Source organism: Notamacropus eugenii, chromosome 1, assembly GCF_028372415.1.
Source record: "Notamacropus eugenii isolate mMacEug1 chromosome 1, mMacEug1.pri_v2, whole genome shotgun sequence".
NCBI classification, from domain to species: Eukaryota; Metazoa; Chordata; class Mammalia; order Diprotodontia; family Macropodidae; genus Notamacropus; species Notamacropus eugenii.
In genome coordinates, this window is record NC_092872.1 from 178703603 (window position 1) to 178721993 (window position 18391).

The following is an 18391-nucleotide window of genomic DNA, read 5'->3' on the forward strand; positions in this document are numbered from 1 at the left end:
CCTTAAAGGTCTATGCTATTATTATTTCTGTTTTACAGAGGTTGTGCAACATAGCTAGTAAGTGATAGAGGTTGAATTCAAACTGAAATCTTCCTGACTCCAGTGCCCTATCCACTATGCAATTCTATCTTTCAATTATGTGGAGACCTTATTCCCAGATCCCCTGTCTTTCTGAAAGAAAGCTTTGGTGAAATCTGAAAAGGTGGCTGAGGTCTCCTTCCTCTCCTTACCTTGGAGTTCTCTTTCTTCTTCATCAGCTTAGTTGACAATGTCTTTGCCTCTCACTCTTTGAGGGGCCACTGAGAAGTTTAGCTCAGTAGGTTTGGGCAACTCATAGAAATTCCTTTATTTCTCAAATTCTTGTTCCTTGCAATTTGCATACCTGAATTTATATACTCTCCCTATTATGGGAAGGTCAAGCTAATTCCTATCTATTTATTGATTGAAGAACTAGCTTTAATAAGTAGGAAATAAACATTAAATCTTCTGAGTAACTAAGTCTGCATTTGAGAAACTCAGTTAATTTTCCTTTAACTTAAAACAACAAAAAAGGAATTTAAAACAATATGGTAAATAATCAATAAATATTTATTAAGCATCCAGTATGTGGCAGGCACTATGCTAAGCACTAGGGATGCAAAGAAAGGCAAAAGACAATCCCTCCGCTCAAGGAGCTCACAATCTAATGAGAGAGACATCATGCAACCTACGATGTACAACAAGATAATAGATAATAGAAATTGGAGGTAAACAAAAGAGAGGAGACACTAGAATTAAAGGTGATGGGAAAGGTTTCCTGTAGAAGATGAGATTTTAGCTTGGACTTGAAGGAAGCCAAGAGGCAGAGATGAACAGGGAGAACCTTCTAAGAAGGAGACAGCCCATGAAAATGGAGACCGAGAAGAAAAGAGAGCCAGAAACAGAGAGAGAGAAGAAAAGAGAAGAGAAGAGGAGACAGAGACAGAGAGATAGACAGAGAAGGAGGGAAGGAGGGAGGGAGAGAGAGAGAGAGAGAGAGAGAGAGAGAGAGAGAGAGAGAGAGAGAGAGAGAGAGAGTTGTAGTGAGAAAACTCCAGCCATCCACCCTTTCAAGCTCCCCTGGCTCTTCTAGCCTGAAGGTCCAAGGAAAGTTCATGATCTTCTTTCACTACAGCTCCATCATTTTTCCACTTTTTAAAAATGCACATACTTTGTTCAACATTAGGTTATGCAATTGGGTCCTTCTGTAAGTATACATGTAAACATATCCACTCATACTTCTTGTATGTCTAGACCAGGAAGTTGTTATGTTCATACTTACACATGTGAACCAAAGGAAATGCTGACATGCATACTTCTCCTCTCCTCCCCCCATCTTACCATATGTTCTTTATGTTCATGCACAGCTGTGAGTTCATACATTTACCTACAAGCTTAGTGTACAGAACACCATGCCATATGTAGACTCATGGTCTATTCCACACATGTGAAATATGTCCATAGGCTACTCTATCCATGGTGTATATGTACCTGACCCAGATCTAGAGGCTACAGCACAACACATATGCCTTCACTTTCTTTCCTAGTCATAGATGTTTGCAACACTCTCAGACAAGGGTATACAAGTGGCCATGTTCCCTTAGGATCCAGGAACTTTCTACATGCGTCAGATCATTGCTGAGTCATAGAGTCCTTGGCTGGCCAGGTATGACAGGTGTGAAGGAAAGCGTTATGGGCAATGTCACTAGACTGGGCCTTGTTGGGGATTCTTAGGGGTGGAATGAAGACTTCTACTGTTAGTTTTGTCACTCCAGCTAGTTGTAGTAATGAAAACGGGGATTGTGGAAGTATGAGTTTCTTTTCTTTATAGCATCCTGGGACTTCTGTAGGTACAGGGTTTGGCTCCAGGACCAAATGGTCCGAATCAGCATCATGAGTGGAAGTGGGATATTAGTCTTGGAGGAAAATCTCTTTATCAGTGTAGTACAGAGACCAGGGCTGTTCATCAGGGATATGTCTCTTTGTTTCCAATTGGGAGGATTCTGGATTCTATTTCACCAGGTAGTTTGGAGGATTTGGAGAAGAGGTTTTGTTCTGGGGCCTTCTTTCTGGAATAGGCAAGGTGAATTAATGCCAGAAGGGGAGGTCAAGTCTCACAGTAATTTTTCCATCTACATCACCAAGGAGACGCCCATTAACCTAACCGTTGAGACACGTATTACCAAAAAAAAAAAAAAAAAGACACAGATAGGATCAAGGCACACTCCACAATTCAAAACAGCAACATAGACATTACCTCCAAACAATACTCAAATTCTTCCAACTCAGTGCTGTACAAAGTGCACCTATTTTCCTCCCTCCCCCATATAATGTCATAAAGCCCAAATGCTAAGCCAGCGGCTGGAATGCACCCACACAATACAATACAAGCTGACGGCACAATACAATACAATACAAACTCCAAACCCACAGTCACACCCATGCCTCCACAAAGGAAAATTCAGGCAGTGAGCACAGGACCTCTGCAGCAGTAGCAAGCATTGGTCAAATCACCCAGATGGAGTCAGGAATACATTGCCAATGCTCTCTCATTAGCGACCAGCTGTGCAAAGCCTTCCAATGCATAGACAGCAGGCAGGAACACAACTGTAGACCAGAATAGACCCCTCCCCATCTGGGCTTCCCGGATCTCTGTGTGGCCTTCCAAGCCAGCAGCAACTGCAATGGCAAAACCTTGAGGAGGGGCTCCAAGGTGGGCCTAAGCCTTCACCTTTCATAAGCCTCCAGCTTCTCATTACTAGGAGAATAAACTGTCTCCTGAGCCCTGGTTTCCCAAGACAGGGCAGATCAGCTCCACTCCATTTTGGGCCGTAACAAGGCTTTGCTATAACTTGAAATGACAGAGCTCCAGGGAAAGGAAGGGGAGAAGGGGAGGGGCTTGCCAAACTGGGTGTAGGAATCCCCTTCCTCCCCCAAGCCAAAGCCTGTGGCCCTTCTAGAGCCGAAGACTTCTTGCTGGGTATTCGCTGAGTATTGATTCAGTCTGCAAGCAATTTTAATATTTCTTCAGGGACTCCCAGCAACAGCACAAGTCATTAATTCACCCTCCCAAATTGCTTATTCAATAGCGGGAACATGGCTCCTGAATAAAGTCCCAGAATTTATGTGACTCACAGGAGTCAGGAGGTCAAACAACTGTTATGGAGCGAAGTTAAAAATCCAAATAAAATATTGACACTTTTTTGGGGAGGGGAGGGGGAAGCAAAGGTATTTAAAATAGGGTTTTGTTGCAATGCCCCCAGGATAAAGAAAAGAAGGAGACTGAAGACAAGTTGGAGTTTTTAAATCAATGGAATTTATTGCATATTTGCTTGGTGTTTAATAATTCTCTCATTTCCCCATTCCCTTACCCTGGACAAAGATAGAGATACACAAGTTCACAAATACACACAGCAACACTGGTATATAGGCAAGCATGTAGATTATATAGATATCTTAAAACACACTGGTAAGTAAACAAGGACAGATCTATTTTTCATGTACACTTACATATATGTGTATGTATATGTATATACATATGTAATATAAGTTTACAAATACAATCCCTCAGTCCAAAAGACATAGGTGCAGATATATCCTGAAAGTACAGGTACATTCAGAAATGAAAGAAATTGGATGTATATACTATCCTGCATACCTGTACATACAGGAGTCTCTATGTAAGAAAACTACCCAAGCACATGAGATATCCTAAAATTTATCATTATCTAATTGAAAAAATACAATCTCATTTATAGGACAAATGTTCATGCTTACAAATCACAGGTATATATGTGCACTGCACAAACAGATATTTCTATTTACCTGTCTTCATATGTTTTTGCTAAACTGCTTACACATAGATTTATTCAGGTCACCTGCCCACATGGCTAAATCATGACCATATCAAGCTATACCAACATAGAGAGACCAATTGGTAAGTCTCCAAACCACTGATAAACCCAAAGAAATGCCAACCCTCCAAACAACAACAGGACTTCAGGTTTCTTAACTCTTTGTCTCCTAGAGCAGGATTCATTAGAGAGGAAAGCAAAGCATTTCCAGGCAGGATTTCTTCTGCAGTTTGGCTCTGAGAGCAGATTCCCTTTCCACCTGGGGTCATTTCTTTACAAATACTGTAGAAAAATGGTTTAGGACTGTACTTTGGAGAGCTTTGGATGCTGGGATCCATAGTCTGAACTTGATCTAATAGATAGTGAGTGGGAAACCACTGGAGTTTTTCAAGAAGGGAAGTAATAATAATAATTTTAATGATCGATACTAAATATTTATAATATAAATATTTTATCTAAATAATCGTAATATAAACATACAGATACTTAAACTAAATAATTATGATAATTTATACTAAATATGTATAGATATTTATATGTCTAAGGTTTTCAAAGCCTCTGTCCCATACCTTGTTTTATTTCATCCCCTCAAGCACCCTGTGTAGGCACTGCAGATATTATTATCCCCACTTAATGAAGGAGGAGGCTGAGGCATATAATATTACATGCTGAATAAATGTGAGAGATGGAATTCAGAACTCTTTTTCTTTACCAGAAGTGTGCAGGCTGGATTGGAAAGGGGAGGACCTGGAATCAGGAATGTCTCAGGAGCCCCCCCCCACCCCATCTTTCCTGCCACACGGTACAATTCTCTACAAGGTTCCATGCAGAGGGAGCAATAGGAATGAGTAGGTTCTAATTTTTCCTATGGAGTGCAGAGAGGACTTAGTCTCAGGTAGGGAATCAGACCAGATGACCTCCTCAGGTCCCTTTCTCAACTCTTAGATGCTACGATTGCATGATTCTAAGTGTGACTTTGCCACTTCTAGAGAAAGGAAGCTTGGCACAAAAATACTGTGTAAGCAGAGATCCCTAGCCCTTCTCCTAACCTCTGGAGCTAGAACCTTTCAAGGAACAGTGCTGAGCCAGGCAGCAGGTCTTCTTCCAGCCCACTCTGTCACCAGATAGACCCGGCTCTAACCTGGAGGGCCCTTTCAGAATCAGCGAACAGGCTCAGTGGAAAGTGGGACTAATCTGGTCACGCTCTGGGTTTGGCAAGCTCCTCAGACTGGTTTCCAAATGGTTTGTCAAACACATTTCCTCTTAATTTTTAAACCTATGCATATCTTAAAGTCAAATTAATCCATATGCTTTCAATTCATTCTTACAAGCCCAACTGAACTGTCCCCCCTCCATCAACCCCATGGTCTTCCCAGCCTAAAATTCTGTTTCTGCCACAGGCACCAAGGGACATATTGAGGGAGGGCCTGGCTCTTCTCCTTGATGTCAGTTTTAGAAGGCCAGACGTATACCCAAACAGTCTAGCTTTCTTGACCATCCATTAGGGCTCTATCATCCAGGAACTGATCAGAAATATTTGTAAAGCTAGTTATACTTGCAGCCTCCAATTCTCTGGGCAGGGGCTGGTTTTTTTTTTTTTTCAAATCTGAGGGAGCCTTCTTGTCTTTTTTAAGTTGGGTGAGTGGTAATAGTGGTCACCTGAAGGACTTCAAAGTTGGGGTTAGATAGGACCAGTGCATGCCAGAGGTTAATGAAACAACCTTCCACAACTCTCCTGAAAGAAACCCTGGAACTCCTTCACTAAGGATCTAGTTTCAGCTTCTGCATCCTTAGCCCATTAACTTAATGTATACTATATACTTGGCCCAGTCCTTTGGCTTTGATCTCCCAATAGGCTTCTACGGGGCTGAGATTTTAACAACAAACATTTGTTGGGTACCTGCTCTGTTAGGATAGGCACTGGATATGATATAACAATGAAACCAAATCATATAGAGATGGGAAAGGGTAGGTATTTGCCTACTTAAAAATTGCCTGGATCTCTCACTGTGCTGTGCTATAAATATTACATATATGTATATATATATATTGTATTATAGATTATAAAGTACTTGAGGGCAGAGACTGTATCCTTCTTCATCTTTGTATCTCCAGAACCTAAAAAAAAATAGGCACTTAATAAATGTTCTTTGAATTGGAAAACAACATGGTCCCTGTCCTCAAGGAGCTTATACTCTAAGAAGTGATGTAGAATATGTAAGCAAATGAGTATTACAAAACATTGGCTATAACATAGACAAAGGAGAGCTCCAAACAAGAAGGAGAACTTCTCTGAGAAGGGAAGGGTCCTATTTAGCTGGGGGATCCAGAGACGCTTCACAGAGCATTTGGCACTGGAGCTGAGAAGGATTCCAGGAAGCAGGGATGCAGAGGAAATGTGGGATGATGCACAGAGGTTGGAAAAGTCAAGATAAAATCAGGGAACTGGTAGTAGTTTAGTCTGACTGGAAGGGAGAAAATGTAAGTAAGAATATAAAAGTCTGTTGTAGACAAAGTCTACAGATTTCCAGTGAGGTAGGACCTGAATACCGTATCTTGACTAAGTTATGGTGATTTTAGGCCAGAAGAAGCTACCAGAAGGATACTCAGGGGCCCTGGCTCCAAGGTAACTGACTAGCACCTACTTTAATGATTTTTGTTTGACTAGGGGCAATATAGCCACACTAAAGAAATGTATCTTGGCTGGCTGGCTCCCCTAGCCATAATTTCTTAACTTTTTCAATTTTTTTTATTGCTATTCTAGTAGTTCAGTAATTTCAAACTCTTCATAACCCCATTTCAGGGTCTTATCAAAGATACTGGAATGGTTGGCCATTCCCTTCTCCAGCTCATTTTACAGATGAGGAAACTGAGGTAAACAGGGTTAAGTGACTTGCCCAGCAACACACAGCTAGTAAGTGTCAGTCCAATTTTTAGATCACAATTAGCTGACGCCGAATTTGAACTCAGGCAGATGAGTCTTCCTGTTTCCAAGCCTAGTCTTCTACTCACTCTGCCACCTAGCTTCCCCTTTCTCAAGGACTTGGCCAGGTATTTATCAAGTGTCTATTTCACATAAGGCATTGTGCTAGGCTGACAGGATCCCTGCCTTCTCTTAAGTGACTTACCATCTAACTGTGGAAACACAACAAAAACATATTTTTCATGTTAAAAAAAAGACAACAGTTCAGTACAATATGAGATATGATAGGACAAGACATTAATTCTCAAATGAGTGACCCAAACACCCAGTGTTATTGCAGTTCAGATCAAGAAGTGATCACCATGGGATGGAGCAGTCTGGAGATTTCAAAGATGAGGGATTAGACCAGGGCTTGAAGGATGGGGAGGATTCAGCTCAGCAAAGAAAAGGGAGAGAGGCGTTCCAGGCAAAGGCGCAGAGAAAGACATAAACCACAGCATGAGTCTGGAGGTTCAAGACACGCTCAGGACAGTGACGTTTCTGGTTTTGCTCCATATATCATAATAAAAACTTTCTCTTTTGATTCTAGGATAATGATATCTGACTGTTACTACCTATGGAATACTATAGATAGGGGCAAGTTTGCTAATTATGATCAGCTATCTAAAAATTGGACCAAGGCCGAACTTTAGGATTATAACTTTCTCTCCCCTCCTTTACTCTAGCTTACAAACTTTGGTCCTTGCTTTTTGAAATGTATCTTCCTGACCATGACCCAGGAGAAATGGTTTTCCAAACCAATTGATATGTCTAACAAATGGCTCTCCCCTCATTGTTGCTGTTTTATTGTTCGTCCTTCATTCTGGAAAAGGACCAGTGGCATTAGGAGGGTAATGTCTTGATTTGCAAGCGAACCTCATTTTCCCCCTGAGAAACCCTATTCGAATCACCAAAGAAATGGAGTGGTTTGGTGGTTCAACAGAGAAGGAAGTACCCAAAGTGTGCTGACTCATGAGTCAGAGAATTTGGGTTCAGATACTTCCTCTGACACTTACCTGTGTGACAACAGGTAGTCAGAATGTAACTCCCCTGGGCTTTTGTTTCCTCATTTTAGAATGAGAGGTTTGATGGCATCTGCAGTCCTTTCTAGCTTTAGTTTTATAATTGTGTGAGTGTGTGTGTGTGTGTGTGTGTGTGTGTATGTGTGTATGTGTGTTTAGGTGTAGTGGGTGCTAAGCTGTGTGCCAACTTCTCTCTTGCTGTTCATAGAACACCATTTCATGGTGCACCCCTGTCTTACAGCTGTGTGGTACACCCTCCCCCTGCCAGGTGCACACACATACTCCTATATGTGCATTTCAATTTCATTCTTCTTAAGCTGTGAGACACAGCAGGTTATTCTGGAGGCCCAGATGTAGTTTGGAAATGAAGAAGCTGGAGGAAAGGGACTTAGATACCCCATTAATAAATTTCTAAACAGCCTAACAATGTAGTCCAGTCCTTCAAAGATGTTACTTTAATAATACAGATGCTTACAACTTTTTTTTTAAAAAAAGGAAATTGAGAGGAGTTCTTATATTTTTAGTGACAGTTGTTATCTAAAAGGATAAGTTTGGGATTTGGCAAAGAGAGATAAATATATAAATATAATATATATTTTTATACACACATATACATGTGTGTATATATATATTTGTATATATATGTATATACATACATACATACACCTACAAATTGAATTCTTCAGGTTGATGGGGGAGGGCAATCAGAGAAACCTTAGTATCTGGAAACATCAGGAAAGATCCTGTATAGGAGGTGGTACCTGAGCTGAACTTTGTCAGAAGTTGAAATACTAATAAGTATAAGTGGGAAGAGAGTGCTTTACAAGCATGGGAAATGGCCTGGGCAAAGGCCCAAAGGTGAGAGATTGACTGTCACGTATAAGCAAATGCAAGTAGGTTTATCTGACCAGACCACAAAATTTGTGGAGAGGAACCTTGGATGACAGACAGGAGCCAGGCTGTGAAAGACTTGAAAGGCTAACCAGAGGGCTTTGTATTTTATTCTAGGGGCATAGGGAGCCAGTGAAGCTTTTTGAACAATGGGGTGATATGATCAGACCTAAGGAAAGTTAAGAAAAGAAGGAAGTTAGCAAGAGGAGTGAGTTTGGTGGGGGAAAGATAATGAATTCTATTTGGGACATGTTGAGTTTGAGATGTCTGTGGACATCCAAATGTAAACATTCGATAGAAAGTTGGCAATATAGGATTTTGAGCTCAGGAGAGAAACTAGGGCTATCTGTGTGTGTGTATGTGTGTGTGTGTGAGAGAGAGAGAGACAGAGACAGAGACAGAGACAGAGACAGAAACAGACAGAGAGAGACAGAGACAGAGAGAGAGCACATTAACTCCTTAGGGGAAAATGCCACTAAACTCCTTATGTGTCTCATAAAAACAGTTCTTGTTTTCATAATAATCTTTCAAAAGATCTATGATTTTATTTATTTATTTGTTTGTTCACTTATTTATTTGATTGATTGATATGGATACTCTACCTAGTTAGGGGGTCACCCCTCTAAGCAGCCTGGGCAGAAGAGCCTTATCTATATCAGATGACTTTGGGAATCGCTGCATCCCCTCCCCCCAGTCATCATGTGGTGTGGTCCATCTTCTGGTGTTGGAACTCCAAGAACAGAGAGAGGCTGCCCCGGTACGCCTGTCTGTGGCAGGGGCAAGACGTGAAGTCTATGGGGCTTTGTAGGCCCTGTCAGAGTTCTTGTCTTCAAGAACTCAGTCATCTCCATGCCACAGTAGGCACCAGAGCGGAATTTTAGCGCAGAAGAACAACTTCCATTTATATAGCAACTGATGGTTTGGAAAGCACTTTTAAAATGCTGTCTCCTTTGGTTCTCACAACAATCCTGAGAAGCAGATAATGCAAATGTTATTAGCCCCAAATTACGAAGGAGAACACCGAGGCTCTGAAAGCCTGGGATCACAGTTATGGAACCAGGATTCAAACCCAGTTTTTCTGATCTCAAGTCTAGTGTCCTTTCTACTACACTACAACTATATACCTATATAGAGTCTCAAGGTTTGGAGCTGAGATGTGGAGGGGAAGAAGCACATGGCATGGTGTACCTTGGGGCTCTGGAGAATAGCGTGGGATGATGGATATCGGACCTTAGAGTTCTCAAGGAACAGAATGGTGTGATTGATACACTTTAGTGACTGGGAGGGAGGCATTCTGGTGTGAATGGTGTGACCTTGAGGTTGGCAGTGTGGGGTGAACATTATAATGGTTCTGAGGGGCAGAAAAGTGGATGTCATTTATAGTAGAAGTGGATCTTTTAAAAATAATCTTCTATAGTTCATGTTTGAAACCCTGTTGGGAAAAGGCTCATGATGTTTTTGTTGCTGATTTGACTTTGGGGGGCATGGCTAGAGTGGGCTGCCTAGGAAAGGCACTTTTGGACCCAGGTCGAGTGGAGGCAATTACATGGATTAGTTGGTCAAACTCCCCTTGGCTTCATGAATCACAAGAAGTTTTGTTGGCTGAGTTGAACTTGACTATGAATCTCCAAAGCATGGATTCACTGAATAAAAGCCTTACTGTCTACTTGACTGAGGCAATCAGACTTCAGAATCAGTGAACAAAGGGGCCAGCTGGTCAGAAATAGTGTACTTGGTAGGCCCTTGCATATGTCAAGTCAGAATCTCTCTCTCTCTCTCTCTCTCTCTCCCTCTCTCTCTCTCTCTCTCTCTTCCTCTCTCTCTTTCCCTCTCTCTCTTCCTCTCTCTCCCTCCCTCTCCTTCTCTCTTCCTCTTCCTCACTCTTCCTACTCTTACTTCCTCCCTTCCTCTATTTCTCTCCCTCTCTTCCTCTTTCTCTCCTTTCTCTTTTTCTTTCTCTCTCCTCTCTTCTTTTCTTCTCCTCTTTCTCTCTCTTCTCTTCCTCCCTCCTTTCCTCTCTCTTTCTCTCTCCCTGTCTTCCTTTCTCTCTCCCTTTTCTCCTTTCTCTCTCTCTCTCTGTCTCTTCTCTTTCCCCTTCTATCCTTTCTTCCACATATTCATGCATATATAGATGTAGTTAGAGCTATAGATGTTAATTATAGATATAGAGTATACAACATCCTCTTACAAGACCCTTTCATCCCCTCCTGGTCAGCGTTCTGTGCCAATTGCTTCTGTGGCGCAGGGCTTAAGCAAGTCAGCACCAGAAAGTTAGTTTTCATGGGAAGACAACAGCCCGTGTTGTCTAATTGATCAAGTTTCTGTGGCCAAGACTGGCAAAGTCCTCATGATACGTTCTTTCCACCATCACCTGGTTCCATTTGGTCCCCATTTCATAGTTGGGAACAACGTGGTTGGCCTCTAAGGTCCCTTCTAGCTCAAGATAGACAATCCTCTGAATGACTGAGAATGTGGCTGTCACTGACAGACTGGAAGGAGAGCCTGGCAATACGTCCTGCTGCTCCTCTTCCCCTTTGGCTTTCCACAAAGAGGCACAGGAGCATTGCTCCTAAAAACCCTGATAGATCTAGGTTTAGACAAGATGCTACTGAATGCCACCTCAGTCTAAGGTGAGATGTCTGATGTCACTTCAATGCTAACAGGACCTCTTTTTGTCCCCTCCTCAGGGAGAGTTTTCACAAGCCATTTATTATAATATAACATCATGCAATATAATATCATACATAACATAACATAATATGATGGGTAGGTTAACTTGGAAACCCTGAGGCGGACTGTGGATGGATGGATAGATGAATAGATACATTTGTACTAAGTATACATACATTATATCACTCTATTGATTTGTAAAAAGTTCCTGGTCTGCCTGGCTGTAATGAGATTTTTGAACTTTGCGTGGCGATCAATGAGAGGAATATTATTGGCCTGGAGAATTGATATACCTGCTCTCAGTGGCTTGTTCTGCTCCCGGGCTGCCCCGGCCCCCCAGGTGTACGATTCCAGCAGACACTTAACCTTTTTTACAGTGTCATCAGGCTAAAAGGAATCTAATAGTGACACAGGACTTGTGCTCAGCACTCTGGCACTATTGCTTTCCTGTCACAAATAATTTATAGCCTTCTATTTCCATCCCTATGCCTGCACCCCAGCTCTACCTCCTGCTTTCCTCCGGCTCCGGGGAATCAATACACTCACATAGCCACACTGGTACTTGAGGGTGCAGGCCAAGAGAGACCAAGGCAGAGACACAGACAGAGAGCAGAGCCAAATGGCCAAAAACAAAAAAAAAGGAGGCTGAGAAAGACAGAAAATAAAGGAAATGAAAGAATTATATATTATATGTAAAAATATTACGTATGAGAGGAGAGACAGAGAGGAGGGAAGGAGGGAGGGAGAGGGAGAGGGAGGGGGGAGCGAGAGAATGAGAGAGAGAGAGAGAGACAGAGAGAGAGAGAGAGAGACAGAGAGAGAGAGAGAAGGGGAGAAAGAGAGAAGAGAGAAAGAGAGAGAGAGGATAAAGACAGAAGAGGGACCAGATCATATCCCAGGCAAATTCTTAGAAGCTTGAGATTTTTCTCTTCAATGTTGGTTTAAAAACCTTATTATGAGACAGATTCTATTATTTTATTGCTCGTTAGAAGCACTGAAGAATTTACTTGTCTGTCTTCTTAACTCATATGGACCCTCTTTGTCTCTGGGAGACTTAGCTAGGAACACCCTATTCAAACATCTAGACCTCCCTTGAATATGAGGCTCTTAGAGGCCTTCCTGAATACCAGCTTCTGCATCTGCCTTCCAGGCCTAGATGAAGTACCAGCTGCCCCTGAGCAAGAGCTGGGGCTACAGCCAATTCCTGATCTCTCCAGGTCTTCTCCCTAGGACAGAGCCCAGAGCAGGAGGCCATCTCACCTGTCCTCTCCTTCTCAGGCCTCTATTCTCCTATGCCATGGTCAGTGTTCCATAAATCCTTTGTAGAGAATCTGTCTCCAGGTAGATCACCCTTATCTCTTTGTCAGGGCTTCCAATAGGGTCTGCAATGTGATGTGGCCTATGACTAGGCCTCAGTAGGGGAAGAGAAGCACCCTGCCTGAGCTGTGTTTCCCCACAGATTCTAGAGTAACTACAGGAAGGGTCTGGCTGTGTGGAAGGCCTTGAGACCCATAACTGGTAATCTCTCCTGAGTTAGGGTCCATAGCAGAATTCCAGAGCCTTCTTAGAGAGAAGATATGAAGTGAAGGGGGTATAGGGGAGAAAAAGAATACAGAGCCAGTTGAGCCTGCATAGAGAAGAAAGGAAGAGCAGACAGGCTGATAAATAAGGAGGGGCTAAGTCAATCCTCCCTTGATGGAGTCAGAGAAAATGATGTCTCCACTTCCTCTTATGTGTGCCCTCCAATGCCCAGCGTGCAGGGGGAGGGAGGGGTTATAGTAACTACTCAACAAGAGTGCCCTAGGCCCTAAGATCTAGGATTTGGCCTGCTGGGTGGGAATGGAGGGATATCTGGAGATCTAGCCTTTCTGAGGCCATGAATGAGTATGCGTATGTGTATGTTTAAGTGTATGTGTATGTGTATACATGTATGTGTATATATACATGTGAGCTAGATTGGGGGCCACCCCATAAGTTTCATAGCATTTTAAACTGGGAAGGATCTTAGAAGTCTTCTAGTCCAAATTCTCTCATCTTACAAATAAGGAAACTGAGGACCAGAGAGCCTCTGGTGGTGGGGCATGCCGTAAACAAACTAGTTTGCTGCGTTGTTCCACCCTTGTGCCATTCAAAGGGATGCCATGCTGTGGAAAGAACTCTTGGTTTGGAGTCAGAAGTCCTAGATTCCAGTCCAGATTGCTATTTCCTATCTGTAAGTTTGGGAAAGTTATTTAATCTCCCTGAGTTTTCTCCTCAGTACAATGAGAGGGTTGGACTAGATTACCCCTAAATTCCTTTTGAGCACAGTCTATGATCCTGTGACCTATACTTATCCCTTATGTTTCTCTTGGTTGTTGGACTTTTATCCTGGATGCAAAAAGGAAATTCTTGGCCCTTAGGGGAATGGTGGGTTTGTTTTCCCCAACACTGCCAGCTCTCAAGTATCCTGAGATCAGCCCCAGGGACTGAGTGCCCGCTGGGTTGGTGGCAGAGACACCAGGACTATTAGTAACCTGACAGCAGGAGCCCCGACCAGCTCCTTTACCACGCACCACCAAACTGCTGTCGGAGAATAGTGATTTTCCATCACTTTCTGACTCAGCTAAATCTGCACTAGTGCCCTGGGGGTCAGAGGCTTTGGGTAACAAAGACAAGCAGCCCAGCAAGGAGAGCCCTATCTCCGCTAAGCTTTGCAGCCTTGTCTTCCCATAGTCTCAGCATTTCTTACCCTTGGCCCATAGCCTATCAACTAGAATCTATATTCCAAACCCAGGGATTTCAAAGCCACCTAGGATGCCCAGTGTCAGGCTGCAGAGCCTTCTGCTCCTGGGTTGGGAACACCTTACCTTAGCTGTCCAGGAATCCTTTTATTCATCTCATGTTCACTCCTTGGGATGCTCCCCACCCTTTCCTATCTTCTTTAGGCACTGGAGCCTGTACCCAACTCTCTCTTTCTTAGCAGATGATCTTACCTCCTCCTTCAGAGAAAGGTCATTTGAGCTTCCTCATTTGGCCTCCTTGCATTGACAAATATCTGTTTTTACCATTCCTGAGTCCCTTTCCTCCAATCTGAAGGAAGATGTCCCTTTTCTCTCCAATGTGGAAACCCTTGTCTAACAATCTTGACTCCATCCCCTTCCATCCTCTCTCAGTCCTTACCCTGTCAAAGATTCCTTCTCTTGCTTGATCAAGCATTCCCTTTCTCGCCTGGCTCTCGCTATTCTCCCAATAACATGATCATGCCCCTTTTATTCTGAAAACAAAAACAAAAAACCAGTCAACTTCTTTCTCTCTGCCTTCTGCTGCCATATGCTAGAGCCAAACCTCTTTCCTTTTACTACAAAACTTTTCACAAGGATAGTCTAATGTCTCTCTACCCATTAAATACTTAATTCCTTTTCATCCAAAGCATCTACGTGTCACCTTTTCCATGGTGCTCCTGACACTGCTTTTTCCAAGGTCATCAACAATCTCATTCCTAGGCCTTTTTCCATTCCTTATCCGGCTTGTTTGTTGCATTTAACATTGGAGACTGCTTCCTCTTTCTTGATACTCCCTTGACTTCCATGATACTACACTGCCTTGGTTCTCCCTTACCTGTCTCTCACTGGTTCCATGTCCTCACCCTACTCTCTCAATATGGATATCCCTAATGGTTCAGATGTCACCCTTCTGCTCTTATAGCTATATTCTCTGCTTCTGAGATATCATCCATTCCAGTGACTTCAACTGTCATTTAAAGAAATGCAAGGATAGGAAGAGGGATAGAGATTGAATCAACTGTGATTTCCTAGGTATAAGCACCTCCCAGAAGAGTAAATTCCTTCTACCAGCACAACTTATTGGCTCAGATAGTTACCTATAGCAGTGTTGTCAAACTCAAATAAAAATGAGGCCTCTAATCTATACATAAGGATCCCTGAGGGCCAGGTATTGACTTAGTTTTAAAATGTAATATTATATATGTTTCAGTGTATTCTTATTTATGTTAAAAAATATTTCCCCATTACATTTCAATCTGGGGCTATACTCGAGAGTGTTGCAGGCTGAATACAACTGGCTGGCCATGTTTGACACCTCTGGCCTAGAGCCCTGAGAGGTTAAGTGAATTGACCCAGATCACACAGTGAGTAGGTGTCAGAGGCATGCCTTGACCTCATGTCTTTGAGGCTCCAAGGCCATCTCTCTCTCCACGACAGGCCAAGCTGAATCTCTCACTTGAATACAAACGATCTCTAAATTTACATTTCTAGCTCTGCTCGGTCTTCTGAAGGTCCAGTGCTAGATATTTAATGGTCCACTGAATAGCTCCACCTCAATACCCCAGCCCAACCTCAAACACAACATGTTTAAAAATCAAACTCATCATCTTTCCCTCTTCCTGATTTCCCTCTTTCTGTCAATAGTGCCACTAATCTCCTAGTCACCCAGGCTTGAAACCTCAGAATTATCTTTGATTCTTCCTCTCCCCTCCCCACATCTCATCAGTGACCAGGCAAGTCCTGTGGATGCTTCATGTTGATTCTTCTTTTGCAGTGTTTCTCCAATCTGTCCTCTTCTTCCCATGCTCATTGCCAACACCTCAGTCCAAACCCTTGCCACCTCCTTGCCTGTTCTATTACTCCAGCCTCCTAACTAATCTCCTTCCTCCTGGACTTTCTACTCCAATCTCTCTTACGCTTTGGTGGCAGATTCCTATTTCTAAAGAACTGCTTTCTTCATTTTCTCCTTACCCCCAACCCTTGAAAGGCTCTTCACTGACAACACCACACAGTGAATACCCATACTGCTTTTCTCCCAGAAAACATTAGATTCAGACCATATGAGAAAAATGCCCCATGCATATTCCTCTTGCCTATATATCTGTGCTCCTACCATTCCTTCTACTTCTACTGTCCTTCTCCTCCTCTTTTCTCATTTTAGAATCAAAGACACAAGTACTTTTAGTGTAGGAAGGTACCTTTGATATTCTATAATCCTGTATTTTATAGATAAAGAAGCTGGTAACCAAAGAAATTACTACCTGAAGGTTACATAGCCAATTAATGGCACAACAGAAACTAGAACCCAAGACTCCTAATTCCCAAATCAGTAAAATTTTCTTTTTTCTTTTTCTTTATGCCTTCCTCCTTTCTTCTTTCTCTCCCTTCCTTCCTTCCTTTCCTTCTTTGTTTCTCTTCCTTCCTTCTTCCCTCCCTCTCTTCCTCCTTTCTTCCCTTCTTCCCTCCTTCCCTTCCTTCCTTCCTTCTTTCCTTTCTTTCTTCTCCATTTTGGGGGCTTCACTTATTAGTGCCAGACAGAGCACAGACATCCCACTGGGCCTTAGGCCTACTGCAGCTCCAGACTCCTGAAGTCCGCGGATGCTCTAGTCTTAGACTCCCATCATAGCAAAGGATACAGGTGTATGCCACTATGCTTGACCTTCAGTGCATTTTGCCACCATGCCCACATAACCTCTTATCTAAGTCCTATAAGACCCAGCTTAGTTCTTACCTCCTCCTTTTTCAGACATTTCTCAGACGTATCAACCTGCAGGGCTCTCCCTCTTCCATAAACTCCTATAGCTCTTCTCCTCCATTTCATTCATTTGGCCTTATCATAAATTGTTTTGCACTTTGGATTATCTTTTTATCCTACTTCCCAAAGTAGATCATGAATCCCTTGAAGGGATCTCTCATACTTGTTTCTCCCTATTACCTATCACAGTGCTCTACAGATCTCAGGTGTTCAATTAATATTAATTTCCAGGGTCTTGCACATAGTAGGTATACTGTTTGTTGAGCATGCATTCATGATAATACTAATTTTAATTCAACTGATAGCCCTGGTTTATTGAGTTAGTTAAGATGAATTCACCTGAAAATGTCCTAGGAAGAAGTAGAAGTTTCATTAAAAAAGGTTTTTTTCCCAGGACATCTGATTTGTCAACTGTTTTGAAGGACCCGCCCTTAAGCGTTGGTCCTTAGATGGCTCTTTTAGGCTGCTGGTGGGACATCCTGGAAAACTGAATCATCCCTCAAACCTGAGACTTCTTTCTGGTTCCCTTTACTCTGGGTCAATTCACAGAGCTCCAACCAAAGCTTTGTATGTAGTAGGCACTCAGTATATGTTGACTGAATTAAACTGAACTGAATTCATGGGACCATGGAATTTAAGATTAGAAGGGATGTCGAGATCTAATTTGGATATTGTTTGCTTTACTGATGAACAAATAGGCCCAGGGAGGTCATTCAAGCTGAGCAAATTAATACAAATGGCTATCTGGGGAAAAACTTTTCTCCAGGTAGAGACTGATCTCTCATGGATCTGAGCTGGGCCCTGGCCTGTCTGAGGCAGGAGGAAGGAGCAAGACTAGAACAACCTCCTCCAGTGAAGGCTTCACACTGGGACAAAGGGCCAAGAGGGGGGTTCACACCTGTGAACCATCTTTTGCCCCCTCCTTACTTTCCACTAAGCAACCCTTTCTGGTCTCCTGGAAACATCCTGGCATCTCCCTTTCTGGCTAGGGTGCCTTTCCCTCTGCCTCCTCTATCCACCAGAGCACTTTCATGGGCAAGAAGCCTGCTTGTTGTCTCTGGCTCCCTCCCCCCCAATTCCTATGTCCCTTGTTTGGTTCAAAATCTGGGGGTGGGGTAGAGGGAGAGAATGGGATTTTACCGTAGAGAGTGCAGGTCTCCCTTCCCCAACCTCCAAGAATGGGAATGCTGGCTACTGTGCCATGCTGTGCTGTATAGGGCCTTTGCCTGGTCTGCTTTTTCTATCCTTGCTGCTGAAATGAAGCTGCAATTTGGATGATGCCCAGGGGTAGGACAGAATGCAGATTGCTTCCTCACTGAGCTTCACTAGATTGGATTGGCAGAGCCAATGGGAGAAAAAACTTGCTCCTTACAGCAGTCAGGTTTGGGCAACTGGGAGCAGATGGATGAGGGGAAACTAAGGCACCAGGGAGAACAAACAGAAAAAAAATCAAAGCC

At 42.9% G+C, this 18391-nt stretch overlaps 1 protein-coding gene across 10 annotated transcripts in view; it reads left to right on the forward strand.

Moving 5' to 3' along the window:
* Positions 1-18391, forward strand: part of PAX2 (paired box 2) — a 114973-nt gene that overhangs the window by 35332 nt on the left and 61250 nt on the right. The window lies entirely within an intron of this gene.